The sequence below is a fragment of the Triticum aestivum genome, chromosome 7B, assembly GCF_018294505.1.
Source record: "Triticum aestivum cultivar Chinese Spring chromosome 7B, IWGSC CS RefSeq v2.1, whole genome shotgun sequence".
In the NCBI taxonomy this organism is placed as follows: Eukaryota; Viridiplantae; Streptophyta; class Magnoliopsida; order Poales; family Poaceae; genus Triticum; species Triticum aestivum.
The window spans coordinates 731113528-731127837 of record NC_057813.1 but is presented as its reverse complement, the minus strand read 5'-3'; positions in this window follow the sequence as shown (position 1 = coordinate 731127837).

The window sequence follows — 14310 nt, the reverse complement described above, 5'->3', positions numbered from 1 at the left end:
TCCCTTACAAAATTTCAAGAAGTGTTCTCCCCTAACTGTGCACCGTTGCTACAGTTCGTCGCTTCTAAGCACCACGTGATGATCGGGTGTGATGGATTCTTACGTTCACATACAACGGGTGTAAGACAGTTTTACACAGCGAAAACACTTAGGGTTAACTTGACGAGCCTAGCATGTGCAGACATGGCCTCGGAACACGGAGACCGAAAGGTCGAGCATGAGTCGTATAGTAGATACGATCAACATGAAGATGTTCACCGATGATGACTAGTCCGTCTCACGTGATGATCGGACACGGCCTAGTTGACTCGGATCATGTGATCACTTAGATGACCAGAGGGATGTCTATCTGAGTGGGAGTTCATAAGATGAACTTAATTATCCTGAACATAGTCAAAAGACCTTTTGCAAATTATGTCGTAGCTCGCGCTTTAGTTCTACTGTTTTAGATATGTTCCTAGAGAAAATATAGTTGAAAGTTGATAGTAGCGATTATGCGATCAGTAGAAAGCTTATGTCCTTAATGCACCGCTCAGTGTGCTGAACCCCAAACGTCGTTTGTGGATGTTGCGAACATCGGACATACACGTTTTGATAACTACGTGATAGTTCAGTTAAATGGTTTAAGTAGAGGCACCAAAGACGTTTTTCGAAACGTCGCGGAACATATGAGATGTTTCGAGGGCTGAAATTGGGATTTCAGGCTCGTGCCCACGTCAAGAGGTATGAGACCTCCGACGATTTTCTTAGCCTGCAAACTAAGGGAGAAAAGCTCAATCGTTGAGCTTGTGCTCAGATTGTCTGAGTACAACAATCACTTGAATCGAGTGGGAGTTGATCTTCCAGATGAGATAGTGATGTTTCCCCAAAGTCATTGCCACCGAGCTGCTAGAGCTTCGTGATGAACTATAACATATCAGGGATAGATATGATGATCCTTGAAGTATTCATGATGTTTGACACCGCGAAAGTAGAAATCAAGAAGGAGCATCAATTGTTGATGGTTGGTGAAACCACTAGTTTCAAGAAGGGCAAGGGAACAAAGGGATACTTCATGAAACGGCAATTCAGCTGCTGCTCTAGTGAAGAAACCCAAGGTTGAACCCAAACCCGAGACTGAGTGCTTCTGTAATAAGGGGAACAGCCACTGGAGCAGAATTACCCTAGATACTTGGTAGATGAGAAGGCTGGCAAGGTCGATAGAAGTATATTGGATATACATTGTGTTAATGTGTACTTTACTAGTACTCCTAGTAGCACCAGGGTATTAGATACCGGTTCGGTTGCTAAGTGTTAGTAACTCGAAATAAAAGCTACGGAATAAAACGGAGACTGGCTAAAGGTGAGCTGACGATATGTGTTGGAAGTGTTTCCAAGTTTGATGTGATCAAACATCGCACGCTCCCTCTACCATCAAGATTAGTATTAAACCTGAATAAGTGCTCTTGCACCTAAAGGAATGGTTTATTGAATCTCGATCGTAGGGATACACATTTTCATGCCAAAAGATATAAGATAGTAATGATAGTACCACTTACTTGTGGCACTGCCATGTAAGTCATAATGGTATAAAACGCATGAAGAAGCTCCATGTTGATGGATCTTTGGACTCACTCGTTTTTGAAAAGTTTGAGACATGCGAACCATGTCTATTGGTGTATATGCATGAAGAAACTCCATGCAAATGGATCGTTTGGACTCACTTGATTTTGAATCACTTGAGATATGCAAATCATACCACATGGGCAAGATGACTGAAAAGCCTCGTTTTCAGTAAGATGGAACAAGATAGCAACTTGTTGGAAGTAACACATTTTGATGTGTGCAGTCCAATGAGTGCTGAGGCATGCAGTGAATATCGTTATGTTCTTACTTCACAGATGATTCGAGTAGATGTTGAGAATATTTACTTGATGAAACACAAGTCTGAATTATTGAATGGTTCAAGTAATTTCAGAGTGAAGTAGAAGATCATTGTGACAAGAGGATAAAATGTCTATGATATGATCATAGAGATGAATATCTGAGTTACGAGTTTTGGCACACAATTAAGACATTGTGGAAATTGTTTCGCAATTAATACCGCCTGGAACACCATAATGTGATGGTGTGTCCGAACATCATAGTTGCACCCTATTGGATATGGTGCGTACCATGATGTCTCTTATCGAATTACCACTATCGTTCATGGGTTAGGCATTAGAGACAACCACATTCACTTTAAATAGGGCACCACGTAATTCCGATGAGATGACACCGTATGAATTATGGTTTAGAGAAACCTAAGTTGTCGTTTCTTAAAAGTTTGGGGCTGCGACGCTTATATGAAAAAGTTTCAGGTTGATAAGCTCGAACCCAAAGCGGATAAAATGCATCTTCATAGGAAACCCAAAACAGTTGGGTATACCTCCTAATTCAGATCCGAAAGCAATATGGATTGTTTCTAGAATCGGGTCCTTTCTCGAGGAAAAGTTTCTCTCGAAAGAATTGAGTGGGAGGATGGTGGAGACTTGATGAGGTTATTGAACCGTCTCTTCAACTAGTGTGTGACAGGGCACAGGGAGTTGTTCCTGTGGCACCTACACCAATTGAAGTGGAAGCTTATGATATTGATCATGAAACTTCGGATCAAGTCACTCCCAAACCTCGTAGGATGACAAGGATGCGTACTACTTCAGAGTGGTACGTAATCCTGTCTTGAAGGTCATGTTGCTAGACAACAATGAACCTACGAGCTATGGAGAAGCGATGGTGGGCCCGGATTCCGATAAATGGCTTGAGGCCATAAAATCCGAGAGAGGATCCATGTATGAAAACAAAGTGTAGACTTTGGCAGAACGGCTCGATGGTCGTAAGGCTAATGAGTACAGATGGATCTCAAAAGGAAGACGGACAATGATGGTAAATGTCACCATTAAGAAAGCTCGACTTGTCGTTAAGATGTTTTCCGACAAGTTCAAGGAGTTGACTACGATGAGATTTTCTCACTCGTAGCGATGCTAAGAGTCTGTTGGAATCATGTTAGCATTAGCTGCATTTATGAAATCTAGCAGATGGATATCAAAACAAGTTTCCTTACCAGTTTTCGTAAGGAAAGGTTGTATGTAATACAATCAGAAAGTTTTTGTCAATCCTAAGGATGCTAAAAGGTATGCTAGCTCCAGCAATCCTTCAATGGACTGGAGTAAGCATCTCGGAGTTGGAATGTATGCTTTGATGACGATCAAAGATTTTGGGTTTGTACAAAGTTTATGAGAAACTTGTATTTCCAAAGAAGTGAGTGGGAGCACTATAGAATTTCTGATGAGTATATGTTGTTGACATATTGATGATCAGAGATGATGTAGAATTTCTAGAAAGCATATAGGGTTATTTGAAAGGTGTTTTTCAATGGAAAGCCTGGATTAAGCTACTTGAACATTGAGCATCAAGATCTATAAGGATAGATCAAAATGCTTAATAATACTTTCAAATGAGCACATACCTTGACATGATCTTGAAGGTGTTCAAGATGGACCAGTCAAAGAAGGAGTTCTTGCCTGAGTTATAAGGTACGAAGTTAAGACTTAAAGCTCGACCACGGCAGAATAGAGAGAAAGGACGAAGGTCGTCCCCTATGCTTAAGACGTAGGCTCTTCAGTATGCTATGCTGTGTACCGCACCTGAAGTGTGCCTTGCCATGAGTCAGTCAAGGGGTACAAGAGTGATCCAAGAATGGCTCACAGGACAGCGGTCAAAGTTATCCTTAGTAACTAGTGGACTAAGGAATTTTCTCGATTATGGAGGTGGTAAAAGAGTTCGTCGTAAAGGTTACGACGATGCAAGCTTGACACCTATCCGGATAGCTCTGAGTAGAGAGACCGGATACATATAATGGAGCAATAATTTAGAATAGCTCCAAGTAGAACAGTTGTTTGGAATAGCTCCAAATAGAGCGTGGTAGCTGCATCTAGGAGATGACATAGAGATTTGTAAAGCACACACGGATCTGAAAGGTTCAGACCCGTTGACTAAAACCTCTCTCACAAGCAACATGATCAAACATAAAACCTCTCTCACAAGAAATATGCCCTAGAGGCAATAATAAAAGTATTATTATTATATTTCCTTGTTCATGATAATTGTCTTTTATTCATGCTATAACTGTATTATACGGAAATCGTAATACACGTGTGAATACATAGACCACAATATGTCCCTAGTGAGCCTCTAGTTGACTAGCTCGTTGTGATCAACAGATAGTCATGGTTTCCTGGCTATGGACATTGGATGTCGTTGATAACGGGATCACATCATTAGGAGAATGATGTGATGGACAAGACCCAATCCTAAGACTAGCACAAAAGATCGTGTAGTTCATTTGCTAGAGCTTTGCCAATGTCAAGTATCTCTTCCTTTGACCATGAGATCGTGTAACTCCTGGATACCGTAGGAGTGCTTTGGGTGTATCAAACATCACAATGTAACTGGGTGACTATAAAGGTACACTACAGGTATCTCCGAAAGTATCTATTGTTTTATGCGGATTGAGACTGGGATTTGTCACTCCGTGTAAACGGAGAGGTATCTCTGGGCCCACTCGGTAGGACATCATCATATGCGCAATGTGACCAAGGAGTTGATCACGGGATGATGTGTTACGGAACGAGTAAAGTGACTTGCCGGTAACGAGATTGAACAAGGTATCGGTATACCGACGATCGAATCTCGGGCAAGTAACATACCGATAGACAAAGGGAATTGAATACGGGATCGATTGAGTCCTTGACATCGTGGTTCATCCGATGAGATCATCGTGGAACATGTGGGAGCCAACATGGGTATCCAGATCCCGCTGTTGGTTATTGACTGGAGAACGTCTCGGTCATGTCTGCATGTCTCCCGAACCCGTAGGGTCTACACACTTAAGGTTCGATGACGCTAGGGTTATAAAGGAAGCTTGTATGTGGTTACCGAATGTTGTTCGGAGTCCCGGATGAGATCCCGGACGTCACGAGGAGTTCCGGAATGGTCCGGAGGTAAAGATTTATATATAGGAAGTCCTGTTTCGGCCATCGGGACAAGTTTCGGAGTCATCGGTATTGTACCGGGACCACCGGAAGGGTCCCGGGGGCCCACCGGGTGGGGCCACCTGCCCCGGGGGGCCACATGGGCTGTGGGGGGTGCGCCTTGGCCTACATGGGCCAAGGGCACCAGCCCCAAGAGGCCCATGCGCCTAGGGAACCCTAGAGGGAAGAGTCCTCAAGGGGGAAGGCACCTCCGAGGTGCCTTGGGGAGGATGGACTCCTCCCCCCCTCTTGGCCGCACCCCAAAACCCATCTAGGGCTGGCCGCCGCCCCTAGGGGGTGGGAAAACCCTAAAGGGGGCGCAGCCCCCTTCCCCCCTATATATATTGAGGCATGGGGCTGCCCATAACACGCGATTTGATCTCTCGTTGGTGCAGCCCTGCCCCTCTCCCTCCTCCTCTTCTCCCATGGTGCTTGGCGAAGCCCTGCGGGATTGCCACGCTCCTCCACCACCACCACGCCGTTGTGCTGCTGTTGGATGGAGTCTTCCTCAACCTCTCCCTCTCTCCTTGCTGGATCAAGGCGTGGGAGACGTCACCGGGCTGTACGTGTGTTGAACGCGGAGGTGCCGTGCGTTCGGCACTTGATCATCGATGATCTAAATCACGACGAGTACGACTCCATCAACCCCGTTCACTTGAACGCTTCCGCTTAGCGATCTACAAGGGTATGTAGATGCACTCCCTTTCTACTCGTTGCTGGTTTCTCCATAGATTGATCTTGGTGACGCGTAGGAAAATTTTGAATTTCTGCTATGTTCCCCAACACGCGGCACCAGTTCGCCACACTACTGCTAAAAATGTAGGAGTAGTGCGCTACCTAGAAACACCACTACAACTAAGTTTATACTATGTCCATTGGCGGGCCTCACTTAATAGCAGCACATCTGGCAGGACCGCGCTGTTGGGGAACGTAGCAGAAATTCAAAATTTTCCTACGTGTCACCAAGATCTATCTATGGAGAGACCAGCAACGAGTAGAAAGAGAGTGCATCTACATACCCTTGTAGATCGCTAAGCGGAAGCGTTCAAGTGAACGGGGTTGATGGAGTCGTACTCGTCGTGATTCAAATCACCGATGATCCTAGTGCCGAACGGACGGCACCTCCGCGTTCAACACACGTACAGCCCGGTGACGTCTCCCACGCCTTGATCCAGCAAGGAGAGAGGGAGAGGTTGAGGAAGACTCCATCCAACAGCAGCACACCGGCGTGGTGGTGGTGGAGGAGCGTGGCAATCCAGCAGGGCTTCGCCAAGCACCATGGGAGAGGAGGAGTAGGAAGAGAGGTAGGGCTGTGCCAGAACTTCGTGTATAGCTCCCATGCGCCTCCCCACTATATATAGGGGTGGAGGGGCTGGTTTCTTGCCCTCCAAGTCCATTGGGGCGTTGGCCAAGGTGGGAGGAAAGAAATCTCATTATTTCCTTCCCCACCGATTGTTATCCCCCCTTTTTAGGGATCTTGATCTTATCCCTTCGGGATATGATCTTATTCCTTCTAAGGGGGGATCTTGGTGCGCCTTGACCAGGGGTGTGGGGCCTTGCCCCCACTACCCACGTCCATGTGGGTCCCCCCATGCAGGTGGGCCCCACTCCGGAACCTTCTAGAACCTTCCCGGTACAATACCGAAAAATCCCGAACATTTTCCGGTGGCCAAAATAGGACTTCCCATATATAAATCTTTACCTCCGGACCATTCCGGAACTCCTCGTGACGTCCGGGATCTCATCCGGGACTCCGAACAACATTCGGTAACCACATACAAACTTCCTTTATAACCCTAGCGTCATCGAACCTTAAGTGTGTAGACCCTACGGGTTCGGGAGACATGTAGACATGACCGAGACGTTCTCCGGTCAATAACCAACAGCGGGATCTGGATACCCATGATGGCTCCCACATGTTCCACGATGATCTCATCGGATGAACCACGATGTCAAGGACTTAATCAATCCCGTATTCAATTCCCTTTGTCTATCGGTATGTTACTTGCCCGAGATTCGATCGTCGGTATCCAATACCTTGTTCAATCTCGTTACCGGCAAGTCACTTTACTCGTTCCGTAACACATCATCCCGTGATCAACTCCTTGGTCACATTGCGCATATGATGATGTCCTACCGAGTGGGCCCAGAGATACCTCTCCGTTTACACGGAGTGACAAATCCCAGTCTCGATCCGCATAAAACAATAGATACTTTCGGAGATACCTGTAGTGCACCTTTATAGTCACCCAGTTACGTTGTGACGTTTGATACACCCAAAGCACTCCTACGGTATCCAGGAGTTACACGCTCTCATGGTCGAAGGAAGAGATACTTGACATTGGCAAAGCTCTAGCAAATGAACTACACGATCTTTTGTGCTAGTCTTAGGATTGGGTCTTGTCCATCACATCATTCTCCTAATGATGTGATCCCGTTATCAACGACATCCAATGTCCATAGCCAGGAAACCATGACTATCTGTTGATCACAACGAGCTAGTCAACTAGAGGCTCACTAGGGACATATTGTGGTCTATGTATTCACACGTGTATTACGATTTCCGGATAATACAGTTATAGCATGAATAAAAGACAATTATCATGAACAAGGAAATATAATAATAATACTTTTATTATTGCCTCTAGGGCATATTTCCAACAGTCTCCCACTTGCACTAGAGTCAATAATCTAGTTCACATCGCCATGTGATTAACACTCACAGGTCACATCGCCATGTGACTAATACCCAAGAGTTTACTAGAGTCAGTAGTCTAGTTCACATCACTATGTGATTAACACTCAATGAGTTTTATGTTTGATCATGTTGCTTGTGAGAGAGGTTTTAGTCAACGGGTCTGAACCTTTCAGATCCGTGTGTGCTTTACAAATCTCTATGTCATCTCCTAGATGCAGCTACCACGCTCTATTTGGAGCTATTCCAAACAACTGTTCTACTTGGAGCTATTCTAAATTATTGCTCCATTATATGTATCCGGTCTCTCTACTCAGAGCTATCCGGATAGGTGTCAAGCTTGCATCGTCGTAACCTTTACGACGAACTCTTTTACCACCTCCATAATCGAGAAAATTCCTTAGTCCACTAGTTACTAAGGATAACTTTGACCGCTGTCCTGTGAGCCATTCTTGGATCACTCTTGTACCCCTTGACTGACTCATGGCAAGGCACACTTCAGGTGCGGTACACAGCATAGCATACTGAAGAGCCTACGTCTTAAGCATAGGGGACGACCTTCGTCCTTTCTCTCTATTCTGCCGTGGTCGAGCTTTAAGTCTTAACTTCGTACCTTACAACTCAGGCAAGAACTCCTTCTTTGACTGGTCCATCTTGAACACCTTCAAGATCATGTCAAGGTATGTGCTCATTTGAAAGTATTATTAAGCATTTTGATCTATCCTTATAGATCTTGATGCTCAATGTTCAAGTAGCTTAATCCAGGCTTTCCATTGAAAAACACTTTCAAAATAACCCTATATGCTTTCCAGAAATTCTACGTCATTTCTGATCAACAATATGTCAACAACATATACTCATCAGAAATTCTATAGTGCTCCCACTCACTTCTTTGGAAATACAAGTTTCTCATAAACTTTGTACAAACCCAAAATTTTTGATCATCATCAAAGCATACATTCCAACTCCGAGATGCTCACTCCAGTCCTTAGAAGGATTGCTGGAGCTTTGCATACTTATTAGCATCTTTCGGGATTGACAAAACCTTCCGGTTGTATCACATACAACCTTTCCTCATTAAAATCGTCGAGGAAACAATGTTTTGACATCCTATCTGCAAGATTTCATAAATAATGCAGTAATCGCTAATATAATTCCAACAGACTCTTAGCATCGCTACGAGTGAGAAAATCTCATCGTAGTCAACTCCTTGAACTTGTCGGAAAACATCTTAACGACAAGTCGAGCTTTCTTAATGGTGACATTTACCATCATTGTCCGTCTTCCTTTTGAAATCCATCTGTACTCATTAGCCTTACGACCATCGAGCCGTTCTGCCAAAGTCTACACTTTGTTTTCATACATGGATCCTCTCTCGGATTTTATGGCCTCAAGCCATTTATCGGAATCCGGGCCCACCATCGCTTCTCCATAGCTCGTAGGTTCATTGTTGTCTAGCAACATGACCTTCAAGACAGGATTACGTACCACTCTGAAGTAGTACGCATCCTTGTCATCCTACGAGGTTTGGGAGTGACTTGATCCGAAGTTTCATGATCAATATCATAAGCTTCCACTTCAATTGGTGTAGGTGCCACAGGAACAACTCCCTGTGCCCTGTCACACACTAGTTGAAGAGACGGTTCAATAACCTCATCAAGTCTCCACCATCCTCCCACTCAATTCTTTCGAGAGAAACTTTTCCTCGAGAAAGGACCCGATTCTAGAAACAATCCATATTGCTTTCGGATCTGAATTAGGAGGTATACCCAACTGTTTTGGGTTTCCTATGAAGATGCATTTTATCCGCTTTGGGTTCGAGCTTATCAACCTGAAACTTTTTCATATAAGCGTCGCAGCCCCAAACTTTTAAGAAACGACAACTTAGGTTTCTCTAAACCATAATTCATACGGTGTCATCTCATCGGAATTACGTGGTGCCCTATTTAAAGTGAATGTGGTTGTCTCTAATGCCTAACCCATGAACGATAGTGGTAATTCGATAAGAGACATCATGGTACGCACCATATCCAATAGGGTGCAACTATGATGTTCGGACACACCATCACATTATGGTGTTCCAGGCGGTATTAATTGCGAAACAATTTCCACAATGTCTTAATTGTGTGCCAAAACTCGTAACTCAGATATTCATCTCTATGATCATATCATAGACATTTTATCCTCTTGTCACAATGATCTGCTACTTCACTCTGAAATTACTTGAACCATTCAATAATTCAGACTTGTGTTTCATCAAGTAAATATACTCAACATTTACTCGAATCATCTGTGAAGTAAGAACATAATGATATTCACTGCATGCCTCAGCACTCATTCGACTGCACACATCAAAATGTGTTACTTCCAACAAGTTGCTATCTTGTTCCATCTTACTGAAAATGAGGCTTTTCAGTCATCTTGCCCATGTGGTATGATTTGCATATCTCAAGTGATTCAAAATCAAGTGAGTCCGAACGATCCATTTGCATGGAGTTTCTTCATGCATATACACCAATAGACATGGTTCGCATGTCTCAAACTTTTCAAAAACGAGTGAGTCCAAAGATCCATCAACATGGAGCTTCTTCATGCGTTTTATACCATTATGACTTACATGGCAGTGCCACAAGTAAGTGGTACTATCATTACTATCTTATATCTTTTGGCATGAAAATGTGTATCACTACGACCGAGATTCAATAAACCATTCCTTTAGGTGCAAGACCATTGAAGGTATTATTCAAAAATAGAGTAACCATTATTCTCCTTAAATGAATAACCGTATTGCGATAGACATAATCCAATCATGTCTATGCTCAACGCAAACACCAATCTCGGTGGTAGAGGGAGCGTGCGATGCTTGATCATATCAACCTTGGAAACACTTCCAACATATATCGTCAGCTCACCTTTAGCTAGTCTCCGTTTATTCCGTAGCTTTTATTTCGAGTTACTAACACTTAGCAACCGAACCGGTATCCAATACCCTGGTGCTACTAGGAGTACTAGTAAAGTACACATTAACATAATGTATATCCAATATACTTCTATCGACCTTGCCAGCCTTCTCATCTACCAAGTATCTAGGGTAATGCTGCTCCAGTGGTTGTTCCCCTTATTACAGAAGCACTTAGTCTCGGGTTTGGGTTCAACCTTGGGTTTCTTCACTAGAGCAGCAGCTGAATTGCCGTTTCATGAAGTATCCCTTTGTTCCCTTGCCCTTCTTGAAACTAGTGGTTTCACCAACCATCAACAATTGATGCTCCTTCTTGATTTCTACTTTCGCGGTGTCAAACATCATGAATATTTCAAGGATCATCATATCTATCCCTGATATGTTATAGTTAATCACGAAGCTCTAGCAGCTTGGTGGCAATGACTTTGGGGAAACATCACTATCTCATCTGGAGGATCAACTCCCACTCGATTCAAGTGATTGTTGTGCTCAGACAATCTGAGCACAAGCTCAACGATTGAGCTTTTCTCCCTTAGTTTGCAGGCTAAGAAAATCGTCGGAGGTCTTATACCTCTTGACGTGGGCACGAGCCTGAAATCCCAATTTCAGCCCTCGAAACATCTCATATGTTCCGCGACGTTTCGAAAACGTCTTTGGTGCCTCTACTTAAACCATTTAATTGAACTATCACGTAGTTATCAAAACGTGTATGTCCGATGTTCGCAACATCGACAAACGACGTTGGGGTTCAGCACACTGAGCGGTGCATTAAGGACATAAGCTTTCTACTGATCGCATAATCGCTACTATCAACTTTCAACTATATTTTCTCTAGGAACATATCTAAACAGTGGAACTAAAGCGCGAGCTTACGACATAATTTGCAAAAGGTCTTTTGACTATGTTCAGGATAATTAAGTTCATCTTATGAACTCCCACTTAGATAGACATCCCTCTGGTCATCTAAGTGATCACATGATCCGAGTCAACTAGGCCGTGTCCGATCATCACGTGAGACGGACTAGTCATCATCGGTGAACATCTTCATGTTGATCGTATCTACCATACGACTCATGCTCGACCTTTCGGTCTCCGTGTTCCGAGGCCATGTCTGCACATGCTAGGCTCGTCAAGTTAACCCTAAGTGTTTTCGCTGTGTAAAACTGTCTTACACCCGTTGTATGTGAACGTAAGAATCCATCACACCCGATCATCACGTGGTGCTTAGAAGCGACGAACTGTAGCAACGGTGCACAGTTAGGGGAGAACACTTCTTGAAATTTTGTAAGGGATCATCTTATTTACTACCGTCGTCCTAAGCAAACAAGATGCATAAACATGATAAACATCACATGCAATCAAATAGTGACATGATATGGCCAATATCATTTTGCTCCTTTTGATCTTCATCTTCGGGGCTCCATGATCATCATCGTCACCGGCACGACACCATGATCTCCATCATCGTGTCTTCATGAAGTTGTCACGCCAACGACTACTTCTACTTCTATGACTAACGCGTTTAGCAATAAAGTAAAGTAGTTTACATGGCGTTCTTCAATGACACGCAGGTCATACAATAAATAAAGACAACTCCTATGGCTCCTGCCGGTTGTCATACTCATCGACATGCAAGTCGTGAATCCTATTACAAGAACATGATCAATCTCATACATCACATATCATTCATCACATTCTTCTTGGCCATATCACATCACATAGCATACCCTGCAAAAACAAGTTAGACGTCCTCTAATTGTTGTTGCATGTTTTACGTGGCTGCTATGGGTTTCTAGCAAGAACGTTTCTTACCTACGCAAGACCACAACGTGATATGCCAATTGCTATTTACCCTTCATAAGGACCCTTTTCATCGAATCCGTTCCGACTAAAGTGGGAGAGACTGGCACCCGCTAGCCACCTTATGCACCAAGTGCATGTCAATCGGTGGAACCTGTCTCACGTAAGAGTACGTGTAAGGTCGGTCCGGGCCGCTTCATCCCACAATACCGTCGAAACAAGATTGGACTAGTAACGGTAAGCATATTGAACAACATCAACGCCCACAACTACTTTGTGTTCTACTCGTGCAAAGAATCTACGCAATAGACCTAGCTCATGATGCCACTGTTGGGGAACGTAGCAGAAATTCAAAATTTTCCTACGTGTCACCAAGATCTATCTATGGAGAGACCAGCAACGAGTAGAAAGAGAGTGCATCTACATACCCTTGTAGATCGCTAAGCGGAAGCGTTCAAGTGAACGGGGTTGATGGAGTCGTACTCGTCGTGATTCAAATCACCGATGATCCTAGTGCCGAACGGACGGCACCTCCGCGTTCAACACACGTACAGCCCGGTGACGTCTCCCACGCCTTGATCCAGCAAGGAGAGAGGGAGAGGTTGAGGAAGACTCCATCCAACAGCAGCACAACGGCGTGGTGGTGGTGGAGGAGCGTGGCAATCCAGCAGGGCTTCGCCAAGCACCATGGGAGAGGAGGAGTAGGAAGAGAGGTAGGGCTGTGCCAGAACTTCGTGTATAGCTCCCATGCGCCTCCCCACTATATATAGGGGTGGAGGGGCTGGTTTCTTGCCCTCCAAGTCCATTGGGGCGTTGGCCAAGGTGGGAGGAAAGAAATCTCATTATTTCCTTCCCCACCGATTGTTATCCCCCCTTTTTAGGGATCTTGATCTTATCCCTTCGGGATATGATCTTATTCCTTCTAAGGGGGATCTTGGTGCGCCTTGACCAGGGGTGTGGGGCCTTGCCCCCACTACCCACGTCCATGTGGGTCCCCCCATGCAGGTGGGCCCCACTCCGGAACCTTCTAGAACCTTCCCGGTACAATACCGAAAAATCCCGAACATTTTCCGGTGGCCAAAATAGGACTTCCCATATATAAATCTTTACCTCCGGACCATTCCGGAACTCCTCGTGACGTCCGGGATCTCATCCGGGACTCCGAACAACATTCGGTAACCACATACAAACTTCCTTTATAACCCTAGCGTCATCGAACCTTAAGTGTGTAGACCCTACGGGTTCGGGAGACATGTAGACATGACCGAGACGTTCTCCGGTCAATAACCAACAGCGGGATCTGGATACCCATGATGGCTCCCACATGTTCCACGATGATCTCATCGGATGAACCACGATGTCAAGGACTTAATCAATCCCGTATTCAATTCCCTTTGTCTATCGGTATGTTACTTGCCCGAGATTCGATCGTCGGTATCCAATACCTTGTTCAATCTCGTTACCGGCAAGTCACTTTACTCGTTCCGTAACACATCATCCCGTGATCAACTCCTTGGTCACATTGCGCATATGATGATGTCCTACCGAGTGGGCCCAGAGATACCTCTCCGTTTACACGGAGTGACAAATCCCAGTCTCGATCCGCATAAAACAATAGATACTTTCGGAGATACCTGTAGTGCACCTTTATAGTCACCCAGTTACGTTGTGACGTTTGATACACCCAAAGCACTCCTACGGTATCCAGGAGTTACACGCTCTCATGGTCGAAGGAAGAGATACTTGACATTGGCAAAGCTCTAGCAAATGAACTACACGATCTTTTGTGCTAGTCTTAGGATTGGGTC